The 12687-nt window shown below is 40.3% G+C and overlaps 1 pseudogene; it reads left to right on the top strand.

Annotated features, from left to right (window-relative positions):
• Positions 1-2913: 2913 nt before the first annotated feature.
• Positions 2914-6535, top strand: LOC118387652 (proliferating cell nuclear antigen-like; annotated as a pseudogene).
• The last annotated feature ends 6152 nt before the right edge of the window (positions 6536-12687 follow it).

The following is a 12687-nucleotide window of genomic DNA, read 5'->3' as shown; positions in this document are numbered from 1 at the left end:
TACAACCTCATGCTAATCACATTAGCCTATGACAACTGGGGGGGACGTCCCGCGGGGGGGACACTCTACATCCTGTAGAGGTTAAACTGAGTGTCTGACTCTTAACCCTTAAACTGTCAGTTAGTGTTACATTGCGTGTTCATACTGGTCTCTCTGTGGCTGACATAATAACGTAATAACAATGCGGGACCTGACCATACAGACTACTGAGTACTTACATACTAGGTCACTCACTGCATACTAGTTCACTCTCTGTGGCTGACGTGATGAAAATGATAGACTATAGTGTGTACTGGTCTTGCATACCAGGTCACTGCAGTTAAAGAAGAACAAATATGTCAGTAACCTTAGGAGACAGTGTAAACAGTTTTGGACAGTTTCAACTCAGTTTTACTCTGTTATAGATCCTTTACTGTCGATGACACTGGAGAAACGCAAGAGTTCAGGTAAGCAGTGCATTCATGCAAGTTATTGTCCTACATTGCAGAGGCATGCAGCCATCTGATAGGCTTTATGGTTGAGGACTCCACTGCTGATGCCTCTGTTGCCGAGGAGAACCAGAAGGAGATAGCGTGTCCGGCGTACGGCCACACCCCGGCTGGGCCTCTGTTTGGTGCGTAGCTCCATGGACCTCTCCCCTGGGGTGACCATGTTGTTCCTCACCAGAGCACAGCGCAGCCCCCCTGGCTTACCCCCAGGTTCTGGATGGCCTCTCTCTCTCTCTGGCCAGCAGCCTCCTAATCTCACACTGGGTCAGATGTTCCAGTGATCCCCTGTGGTGGCCACCATCACCTTGCGGGTACAGACATTCATCAACCCATAGTCTGCACACTGGCCCTCGAACATCACTCTGTCCACATAGTGCTGCAAGCGCAGCAATGCCATTCTGGAGAGGGGGTTGTGGGATGTGTCCTTGAAAATAAATTGTTATTTTAGCCTGAGATGAAAGTAGGGACTGCAGAATGGTGATAAAGTATGGAGATAATTGATTATCTACCAATTATGGGTTCATATTGGGAAAGTGCTATACAGGAACCCAGCCTAAAACCCCAAACAGCAAGCAATACAGATGTAGAAGCACGGTGGCTAGGAAAAACTCCCTAGAAAGGCAGGAACCTAAGAAGAAACCTAGAGAGAAACCAGGCTCGGAAGGGTGGCCAGTCCTCTTCTGGCTGTGGAGATTTTTAAGAGTACATGGCCATTTAAGGTCAGATTGTTCTTCAAGATATTCAAATGTTCATAGATGACCAGCAGAGAGAGAGAGAATTAGAGGGAGCATACTTAAATTCACGCAAGACACCAGATAAGACAGGAGAAGTACTCCAGATAAAACAGAGTGACCCTAGCCCCCTGGCACGTAGACTATTGCAGCGTAGATACTGCGTCAACTGAAGTGTGTCAGCCTTGTCACAAAGGATAACTTAGGTGCATTCGTAAATTCCCTCTGGCTATCTACTCCAATTTCAGAGCACTGTTGTCTGTGTGCCAGAGCGCAGAATAACTGATGAATTTACGAACACGCAACACCCGTTGAGTATGACCGGTGTCAGTAAACTTCGCCAATTTAGAAAATAAATGACATTTTTGCCAGCAGCACAGTTAGTCAAGAACGCTGGAGATACATTGAAAACAGTAAAATGGTCAGAGTGAGGTGTTCTCTTATTTGTGTCTGAATGTAGCTAGCAAGCTAGCCAACTTTAGCCAGTTAGCTTGGGTGCTTGACTGACGTTGTGAGGTCCGAAGGCTAGGATCAACCCTACTCCTTGGCCTGAACGTCCAGTTTGCGCTCTGAAAGCTCCGAGAGCGAAACTCTCTGAATCTAGGAACAGACAATCTGACAAGACTCTGACTTTTTAACACCCAGAGTGCACTCTGAGCACACTCTGGCTTCCCAGAGTGAATTTACAACACACCCTCCATCCCTTTTGTTCTGCGTATCCTTCCACTGAAATAGCCTACCACTGAATCAGAAGCAGAATACCGACATCTAGTGGTCAAAGTGCCTGTTATCATGTAGTGCACACACAGGACCCAGGAATGGAAGGAGATGGACATTTACTACACATGGAAATACTGAACTGGGGTGGAGAGAATAAGAAAATAAATAAATCCAGAATTAATTTAAATCCAGAACGTGTTTATGTTTGATTCAATTCATAATTTTAGGAACAACCAGTCAAACAAAATGTTAGTTTTAAACAAAATACCTGATTTATTGCTGAAAACAAAATTATCCAGTACCATACAATTATGAATTGTAATCAACACAAGACCTCTCACACGTCACTGTACCTTCTATCAGTTGGCAGGATGGCCATCCTTAACTGTAAGTCGACAGACTCGCTGGTACATGGTTGTCTATAAAGCCATCTAATGGCAGCTGCCAATAAATTGAAGCACTTTACTCACCCTACAGAGTAATTGACATTACCATCTAAGATCACAGAACTGTATTTTATATAATGTTCCCAACACAGGACCGTAGTTTGGTAAAAGCCTTTAGCTTTGCTGCCCCATCATCTTGGAACACTTCGCAAAAGGACATGAAACTAGATCATTTTATTCTGCTTGATGATTTGAAATCTCAGATTGGATGGCTGTTGACCACAGATTGCACATGTTTTAAACATTTTAAATGATCTTATGCACTGTTTTAACTTGCATTCATTGTTGTGTTGTCTCATGTGTAACTTAATGTATGCTGCTTTCTTGGCTAGGGCTCACTTGAAAAATATACTTAAATCTCATTGTGACTTCTATGATTAAATAAAGGATAAATAAATACAATTAAAAACAATTATTACACCAAGTACCTCACATCATGCCAGAATATTCGTGTGGTTTTACTTGTGCAACAGGACTGCTTTGTAGACGTTCTGGAACGCGGCCTACATTTAATTGTGGGAATAACATTAGGAGGGCTCCTTACGCATATTTCGACCTGTAGCAGAAGCTACCATCAGCTGATCCTAAATACTGCTTTCCAAATCAGCAAAGAAAACACAAACAAAAGCTAAATGTTTGAGGCACGATTGACCCCAGGTTTAATACTAAAGAAAGTTTTGGACGCTCTGAAATACCTTATCACTGAAGCTTGCTGGGATGTGAGCTCCTCGGGTATCTCCCTCCAGAGTATGGACTCATCACATGTTTCCCTCGTGCACCTCAACTTGCGAAGCGATGGATTCGACTGGTATCGCTGTGATCGCACACTCGCTATGGGAGTCAACCTAACCAGATGCGTGAACAAAGTGTGCATTCATTTTCATGAGTTGGCATTCATTGACAACTCTGTTGAGTTTAGCTAAAATGAACACTTGCTGGCTTACTGGCAGCATGTCCAAGATTTTGAGGTGTGCAGGGAATGAGGACATCATCACCCTACGTGCAAATGACACTGCAGAGACTCTTCTGATGTTTGAGACTGAAAGTAAGTAGGCCAGTAAGTAGGTCTCAGAGCATTTCATATTATTCTGTATGTAAATCCAAGACACTCCATTTATACTGGACAAAAAAACAGGCAACAATTTCAATTTTTTTACTGAGTTACAGTTCATATAAGGAAATCAGTCAATTGAAATAAATTCATTAGGCCCTAATCTATGGATTTAACATGACTGGGAATACAGATATGCATCTGTTGGTCACAAATACCATTAAAAAAAAGCAAGGGGCATGGCTCAAAAAACCAGTCTGTATCTGGTGTAACCACCATTTGCCTCATGCAGCGCAACACATCTCCTTCACATAGAGTTGATCAGGCTGTTTATTGTGGCCTGTGGAATGTTGTCCCACTCCACTTCAATGGCTGTGTGAAGTTGCTGGATACATCCTGTCATACACGTCGATCCAGAGCATCCCACACATGCTCAATGGGACATGTCAAGTGAGTATGCAGGCCATGGAAGAACTGGGACATTTTCAGCTTCCAGGAATTGTGTACAGATCCTTACAACATGGGGCCGTGCATTATAGTGCTGAACCATGAGGTGATGAATGGCACGACAATGGGCCTCAGGATCTCGTCACTCTATGTTAAGGGATTTTTATGAATAATGACTAAATTATGTATACATTTCAGTCAGAACTATGACTAAACTTACTTGGCCTCTTGGGTGGAATGTTATTAATATTTTTCATAATACTTATTTTTTATTTACAATGAAAACTCGGTTTCTACGGTATGTCAAACAGTTTTCATATACTTCAGTCTTCTGTGATGGATATAAAGTGTAATATTGGGATGCAAACTCAAGATTGAATACATTTCAACTATATATCTAACATGCTACATAAGCCCATAACCATGTGTGTGAGGTGTATACTTTTGTTTCAAAGTAGATTTGTTCAAGACTACCAAGAATCACTCTGTGTGACCCTGATTTAGCCCGCTGCAGTAAAAAGGATATTAAGTAACTGTCTTATGTAACCATACCAAACTTAACAAATCATTTGTCCCCGATTTACATTTACTATGTTATGTTTAGTCTATGAGACCAGGCTGGCCACATACACACACTCTTTGTAAACACCTGCTGAGTGACCTGTTCCAAGTATGAAGGTCATATATTTTCTGAGGCATGTCCTAGTGTATAACCTTGTCTCTGTGTTGTTAGATCAGGAGAAAGTCTCTGACTATGAGACTAAGTTGATGGACTTGGATGTGGAACAGCTCCGTATTCCAGTAACAATCTTTATTCCTTATTCACAATCGGTTCAGTGCAATTTAGATGTGATCTTTTCAATGTCCATTGATGTACAGTGAAAGTGGAGGAGCTGGCAAAATGTTTAGCTCGCACCATATCCTGTTCTCTCTTTAGGAACAAGAGCACAATTGTGTGGTGAAAATGCCGTCTGGCGAATTCTCACGGATTTGTAGAAACCTGTCCCAAATCAGGGATGCTGTCATGATCACTTGTGTGGAAGGCGGGGTCCAGTTCTCAGCCAGTGGGGAGTTGAGCACTGGCAACATCAAGCTGTCCCAGACCAACATTGTGGACAATGAGGATGAGTCAGTGAGAGAGGCCTGGCTGCCTCCACACACATACTCACACGCCCTGACAGGACATCATTTGTAGTCAGGCAACTAACCACTAGGCCGACCACTTCAATAGCAATTACTGTAGTTGTTTGGATTGTTGACTTGAGCCAAGTGCACTGCACACTTAATAATTAGATGGGTGGTTACATTTATTTCACATGTACAAGTGTGTATTATACACATGTGTGAACTGGAAATGTGTTTTTTGCATATCCCACTCCCCTTGAAAGCGGGATCAGGGCCAGGGATCATCCATTATTATCCAGTGACCCTGAAGCAATTAAGGTTAAGTGCCTTGCTCAAGATCACATCAACATATTTTTCACCTAGTTGACTCGGGAATTCGAACCAGCGACTTTTCGGTTACTGGCCTAAGACTCTTAATTGCGAGGCTACCTGTTACCCCGACTTACATGACCTTTTAAATCAATCTGTCAAAAGGCTCAGCACAAGTACTATTTTAACAGAGAACTTTGCATAATAAAACCATTTTGCAGAAAAATGCCTAATTCCTAATTTTGCTCCACCCTCTGGGTTATTTGAGGCTGATTACATTTACATGGGTCAAGCTGAAGAAAGCGAGAGCCATAATTCCAAAGTGACCCATTTTTGATTCTGTCTCCTACAGGTGAACATTGAGATCAAAGAACCAGTACGGCTGATCTTTACCCTCAACTACCTGAACTTCTTCTCCAGAGCTACTCCTCTCTCTCCAACACGGTCACCCTCTGCATGTCAGCTGGCGTCCCTCTAGGTACACTACATGCCCAGAGACTACAGAGGGAAGACTTCACATAGAGTCACACCACTTACTTATTCCTTTTTAATTGCAACTCTCAAAGCCAACCAAGGCCGTCCTTTACTCACGCTGCCTATTAGTAAGTAGCGGTACAGAACGGATTGAAGTGGTAATAGTATGGTAACAAGTTAGCTGTTGATAACTTCCATGATCACTGTTGGCCCTGAAAACTCAGGTTTCTGTTCAAGGTTAACGTGTGTAAGACCGTCTCAACCTGTTTGCTCTTTCCCTCCAGTGATGGAGTACAGGATTGCAGACATCGGCCACATCAAGAACTACCTGGCACCTAAAAATTGACGAGGATGCATCCTAATCGTCAACCTGACCTAAAGCACGTCTGACAACACCTGGACTGAACCCTTTTAAGAAGACTGTCTGGTGCTAGTGGAAGGTTACCCTTAAAGACGTTTGGCGGTTCTGCACTTCCCAATATGTTACAGTCAGTTAAATCCTGTAGGAATGGTGTGTACTATATCATGGTTAATGACAACATAACTAGAGCGAGGTTTTATGTGTTATGTAAGAAACATTGAAGTTGTCTGGTGGATACAGTATGTTTGCCACGGATTGTTTATCCTCATCATACTGCTCTTCTCAATAATGTACTCTAGGCTAACTGTTTATTCCTATTTTACCCACATACTTTGTAAATATGCTGTTTTGTTACACACAAATAAAGTTCTATAGAAGCTTAATTCATTATGGAACAGTGTTATATCCCTCGTGTTGTTCATCAGAGTATTGAACAAGAGACACTGTGCTATTGCCATGTATGGCCACTTGATGGCAGTAAAGATCAAGCAAAAAATGTCTAATACATGTAAAATTGACTCCAGTCCAACTTTTCTCTGCTTTCTATCCTCTGAGGTTATCTGGTAAATTGAAGTGAGTACAGTCACACTCTTGGTATTAAGAGTAATTAAGCTGTAAGCTTTGTTAATGTCTGATTAAAAACCACAACATAGCCTGCTGCTTAACTGCTCAGTGCTCAGCCCTCAAGTATTTAACTACTTAGGATGGAGTTCATTAGAGTGAAATGGCTTTTCAGTATTACTCTGTCTACTCTATGGGTCAAGTGTTTTAAAGAGGAACTCCAGCACAATTTATTTATACTAAAACCTGAAATCAGTTGCTCAATATTAGTTGCTCATTTTTGGCTGTATAAATTTTGCAAATACATACAAATAGGCTATATTGTTTTGACATACTCATACAATGCCTTCAGAAAGTATTCACACAGCTTAACTTTTTCAACATTTTGTTGTGTTATCAAATTGGGATTCAAATGGATTTAACTGTCATGTGTTTGTCAATGATCTACACAAAATGCTCTGTAATGTAAAAGTGGAAGAAAAAAATATATATCTTGATTACATAAGTATTCAACCCCCTGAGTCAATACATGTCAGAATCTCCTTAGGCATTGATTACAGCTGTGAGTCTTTCTGGCCAGGTCCAAGAGCTTTGCACACCTAGATTGTACAGTATTTGCACATTATTATTATTATTTAATTCTTCAAGCTTTGTCAAGTTGGTAGCTGATCATTGCAAGACAGCCATTTTCAAGTCTTGCCATAGATATTCAAACCGTAAGTCAAAACTGTAACTAGGCCACTCACAAACATTCAGTGTTGTCTTGGTAAGCAAAAGCAACTCCAGTGTATATTTGGCCTTGTGTTTTAGGTTATTGTCCTGATGAAAGGTGAATTTGTCTCCTAGTGTCTGTTTTAATACGGACTGAACCTGCTTTTCCTGTAAGGGGTTCGTACTGGCGGCAGAGAAGTCAGACGCAGGTGAGAAAAAACTGTGTTTCCAACGGCGCAGTTTAATAATAAAACCCACCGGAAAACAGAACAATCAATGAATGGGTACATAACCCGACGCACACCAGACATAATGTGCACAAGCACTTACAATAAACAATACCAGACAAGGACATGGGGGGAACAGAGGGTTAAATACACAACATGTAATTGATGGAATTGAAACCAGGTTTGTGGGAAGACAAGACAAAACAAATGGAAAATGAAAAGTGGATCGGCGTTGGCTAGAAGACCGGTGACGTCGACCGCCGAACATCGCCCGAACAAGGAGAGGGACCGACTTCGAAGGAAGTCGTGACATTTCCTCTAGGATTTTGCCTGTTTTATCCCCCCCCAAAATCCCTAGCCCTTGCCGATGACAAGCATACCCATAACATGATGCAGCCACCACCATGCTTGAAAATATGAGTGTTATTCAGGGATGTGTTGGATTTGCCCCAAACATAGCGTTTTGTATTAACATAACGTTAATTTCTTTGCCACATTTTTTTTGCAGTTTTACTTCACTGCCTGTGAAATATTTATAGACTTATATACACTGGAGTTGCTTATCAAGAAGACAGTGAATGTTCCTGAGTGGTCAAGGTACAGTTTTGATTTAAATCTACTTGAAAACCTATGGCAAGACCTGAAAATGGCTGTCTAGCAATGATCAATAACCAATTTGACAGAGTTTGAAGAATTTTCAAAAGAATAATTGGCAAATGTTGCACAATCCAGGTGTAGAAAGCTCTTAGAGACTTCCCAAGAAATACTCACAGCTGTAATTGTTGCCAAAGTTGCTTCTACAAAGTATTGGCTCATTGGTGTGAATACTTATGTAAATGAGATATTTCTGTATTTCATTTTTAATAACATACTTTCACTTTGTCATTATGGGGTATTGTGTGTCGATGGGTTAGAAAAATCTATATGTTTAATTTTGGATTCAGGCTGTACCACAACAACATGTGTAATAAGTCAAAGGTCATGAATACCTTCTGAAGGCACACTAACTACAATGTTGTTGATCCATCATCGGTTTTCTATCACAGCCATTCAACTCTGTAACTGTTTTAAAGTCAACATTGGCCTCATGGGGAAATCCCTGAGCAGTTTCCTTCCTTTCCGGCAATTGAGATAGGAAGGACGCCTGTATTTTTGTAGTGACTGGGTGTATTGATACACCATCCAAAGTGCAATTTATAACTTCACCATGATCATAGGGATATTCAATGTCTGCTTTAAAAATAAAAAAATATATCCGTCAACCAATAGGTGCCCTTCTTTGTGGCCATGGAAACCTCCCTGATCTGTTGCTATACATTCACTGCTCGACTGAGGGAACTGTGAGGTATAGACATGAGGTAGTCATTAAAAAATCATGTTAAACACTATTATTGCTCAAAGAGTGAGTCCATGCAACTTATTATGTGACTTGTTATGCAAATTTTCACTCCTGAACGTATTTAGACTTGCCATAACAAAGGGGTTGAATACTTATTGACTCAAGACATTTCAGCTTTTTGTGTGTTCCCTTGAGATGGTCAGATCCTTTTTTTTGGCTAACACAGTGTGTCCCAAATAATGCATGATGTGAACTTCTGACATTATTTGTAAATGGGTACACATGTGCCTCTGTTACGTACCTACTGTATATGGTACCTGTATGGTGACGTTGACTTGTTTTCCCATTCGTCTCCCTTTTCCCAAGCACTCTGAATCCTAGCATTGGGATTTTCAATACTGTATCACCCACCCTAAATTAGTGAGGTATACATTTTCATTTCCTCAAAATCTCCAATACTTATATTTTGACGTCTGCTATTATACTTCATGCATATTATCAATGCATAATAGATTTTTTGAATCTGCTTAACATCACATGATAGTCAGTATGTAAGCAACAAAAAAAGCGATACTGGATTGAATCTGCAGGCTGGCAGGAAGGGGTATGGATGGGATGACAGAGAGGAGGTGTGTGGCAAGTAAAGCAAGCAGAGAAAAGATGACAGAGAGTAGGAGTGAGATTGCAGAGGGGAAAAACAAGAGATGACAGAGAAGGAGTGCAAGAAACAGGCTGAGGGATGAAAGTATAGAGAGGAGAAAGGGACGGATAGAATAGATGAAATAACGTGGCAAAGACCGAGGGGTTATTGTGTGTGTGATTGCATGCACGTTTGCATGGTCCAACAGCATCCATTGTTGGAGAAGATATGATGAAAAAGTAAACACACACACTCGCATTCTCAATTAGACTCACCATTGGTGTGTAATCACCAGGGACACCAAGCGCTAGCTGGAGCGTACTAGTCACTAGGCTAAAAATAGCCATCGTGTCTGCAGGAATGAGATCGACCTGTAGGGAGATAAAGCACCCAGAGGCACACAGGGACAGACTCATGGAAATATGGAATCTTTTTTTAGCTTGGTCCCTGTAACAGAAATTACAGTTGAATTTAATACATGCAGTGTAACGAAATACCAAAGAAATGAATCACATTAAAGAGTATAAGCCTTACTTGGTAGATCGTTGTGTGACACTAATTGATTGGCTCTTAAAACATAATTACTTATTACTCTATTATTATTTAATGAATTAAAGAGACATCTGCACCTGCTTATACCTTCCCTTTCTCTCAGAGAAGATGCGTTTTTGGATAGCTGAGATGGCTGAGAGAACATGTTTGCATTGGTCATTTTAATTTCTACCTACAGTATGTCGATTTCAACCCTTGGGATCATTGAGTTCGAGTCTTCCCTTTATGCTGCTATCTGCTTGCTCTCTACTTCTTTTTCTTCATTCAAAATGTTCTTCTCATCACTTTGTCCACCCCCCCTTTATGTCTGTTTAACTTTATTCTCTCCTTATGTTCTAAGCCTCCTAAACACTGCTTAGCAACAGTTCCCACAGCAACAAACTGAAAAACTTCACTGCCTGTCTGTCTGTCTGTCTGTCTGTCTGTCTGTCTGTCTGTCTATATATATATATATGTATATATATATATATATATATATATATATATATATATATATATATATATATATATATATATATATATATATATATATATATATATATATATCTTCTTTCCTTGCCTATACCTTGCTCATTATAAAGTCACACAGTTCCACAGAAGTATAACAAATTGACAGTTCTCGACAATATTAGCATCCCCAGGTGAAGAGAAGAGACGAGGGGGGCAGGGAAGCCGGCTGTTCCTGCTAGAGTCTATTGATCTGACTGTAATTTGAAACTGATTTAATGGATTGATATATGATAGCACAGTAGACTCCGTTTTTACAAAGTAACAAGAACTGCTTCTTATAAAATTGCAAGTGACACCATTGGTTTGCGGTGATAAGATAATCAAAGCAGTGAATGGAATGACATTCAGATATTTGACAAGCAATGTGATCAAATGGCTTTGCTTTCCAGTTCACATTCTGAATGAAACCCTACTTTCTGTAGGAAAGGAGCAGGAGAGGCTTTGAACACCTCATTAAGTCTGCCTATGCAGCAGGGAGATCAGTGCAAACAAAAATGCTCTGTCATTAATCAAATGATTTCAGAAGGTAACTAGAAACTAGAAACAAGGTCTTTGGGTGGAAATCTTAAGCACTCTTCAGGAGAGACCTCTGTGATTAGCATTGTGTGTTCTGTTATCTTGATTGAGTTCAATAGGAAATTAACCTCCTAATTGACTGTTGGGAGAAACGACATGAGAGGTCAAAGAGGACCAATCTCTAGTCAATCATCTGTCTATAGAAAAGCAAAGAGAAAGGACTCAGATCACTGTTTAAATAGGGAAAATACAACAGTGCAGGCTAATTTTAGAGGCAGGATTGTGTAAACATTGGTGACATGGCAATTCCCATAAAATATATGGCAATACCATCAGCTTTGTATTAATTTCAAATGGGTACTTTATATGCTTTTATAACATCTATTAATGTCCAGTATAATATACAATCACAGGTTCCTAAGGGATATTTGTACCTTGACCTTGCCACACATTCATCCTGTGTTCACTCTATCGTAACTGATAGAAAAACATCATGAACTGCTAATAGCTAGCCTGAGTAGCCTCTGAATACAAACCAAAACAGTGAGAAGTCATTCATCTCCTCATCCTCTCTTCTTCTGCTTGGCTTGTGCAATTACTTCCAAGCCAAGCCACTCTTTTCAGTGCAGCACTGCTGTCTTTAATACTGCTGGTTTTCTTTGGATATATTTTTATATATATTTCAACACTATGAGTTTGGAATAATACTGTGAAATTGTGAAAAGTATTATAATTCCCTTTTCATGTTAGAGCTGTTTGAAAAGGCTGCCTGAAATTGCAGCCTGTTTTGGTGGGATGGTGTTTTGGTCTGCCTGGTGATAGCAGGAATTTGGTTAATAGGCCAATAAGAAAGAGAGTTCCAAACCTCTCTGCCAATAACAGCTAGTTTTCCGTTTTTTTCTCCCAACTCAGACCACTCCCAGACAGTCCTAGCAGAACTCTTGCTTGAGAAATTGCTATTTGCTAAGAAGCTATTTTTGTTTCTTTTTGACCATTTTAATTGTAAACAATCACAGTAAGTTACTTAATTGTTACCCAGAAATGACTTGATATTGATATAAAATGGCTGCATTGGACATTTAAATCCTGGTGATGTGTAAACTGAACATGTGCCCAATTGCACATAGAATAACTCATCCACAGATTTAGGGATCTCAAGCTAAAATGTATTTTACTCAAATAAATAATTGTTTAATCTGCTACAGGCTCTGTATTCCGTTGTTTAGCCATAACAGTCTACAATTTACATGTAACTGTCCTACTTGCTTATCACAATGACCAGCAAAATGCGCAAAAGTCTACAGAAATAACATCAAAGTAAGATATCCCCAATGGGCTCAATACAAATGTAGCTCCCTGTGGGATCAGTTTAATTGGGGATCCGATAGTTGGCCAGGTTCGTGACTGTCTTGTGCTAGATTGGGAAAGACATTCTGCCAGCGGTCAGAATCCCGACCAGGAAAACACCACAGCATGTTC

This window comes from Oncorhynchus keta, chromosome 9 (genome assembly GCF_023373465.1).
Source record: "Oncorhynchus keta strain PuntledgeMale-10-30-2019 chromosome 9, Oket_V2, whole genome shotgun sequence".
In the NCBI taxonomy this organism is placed as follows: Eukaryota; Metazoa; Chordata; class Actinopteri; order Salmoniformes; family Salmonidae; genus Oncorhynchus; species Oncorhynchus keta.
Note: the sequence above shows the minus strand (reverse complement) of the source record. Positions and strands in the feature narration are given on the sequence as shown.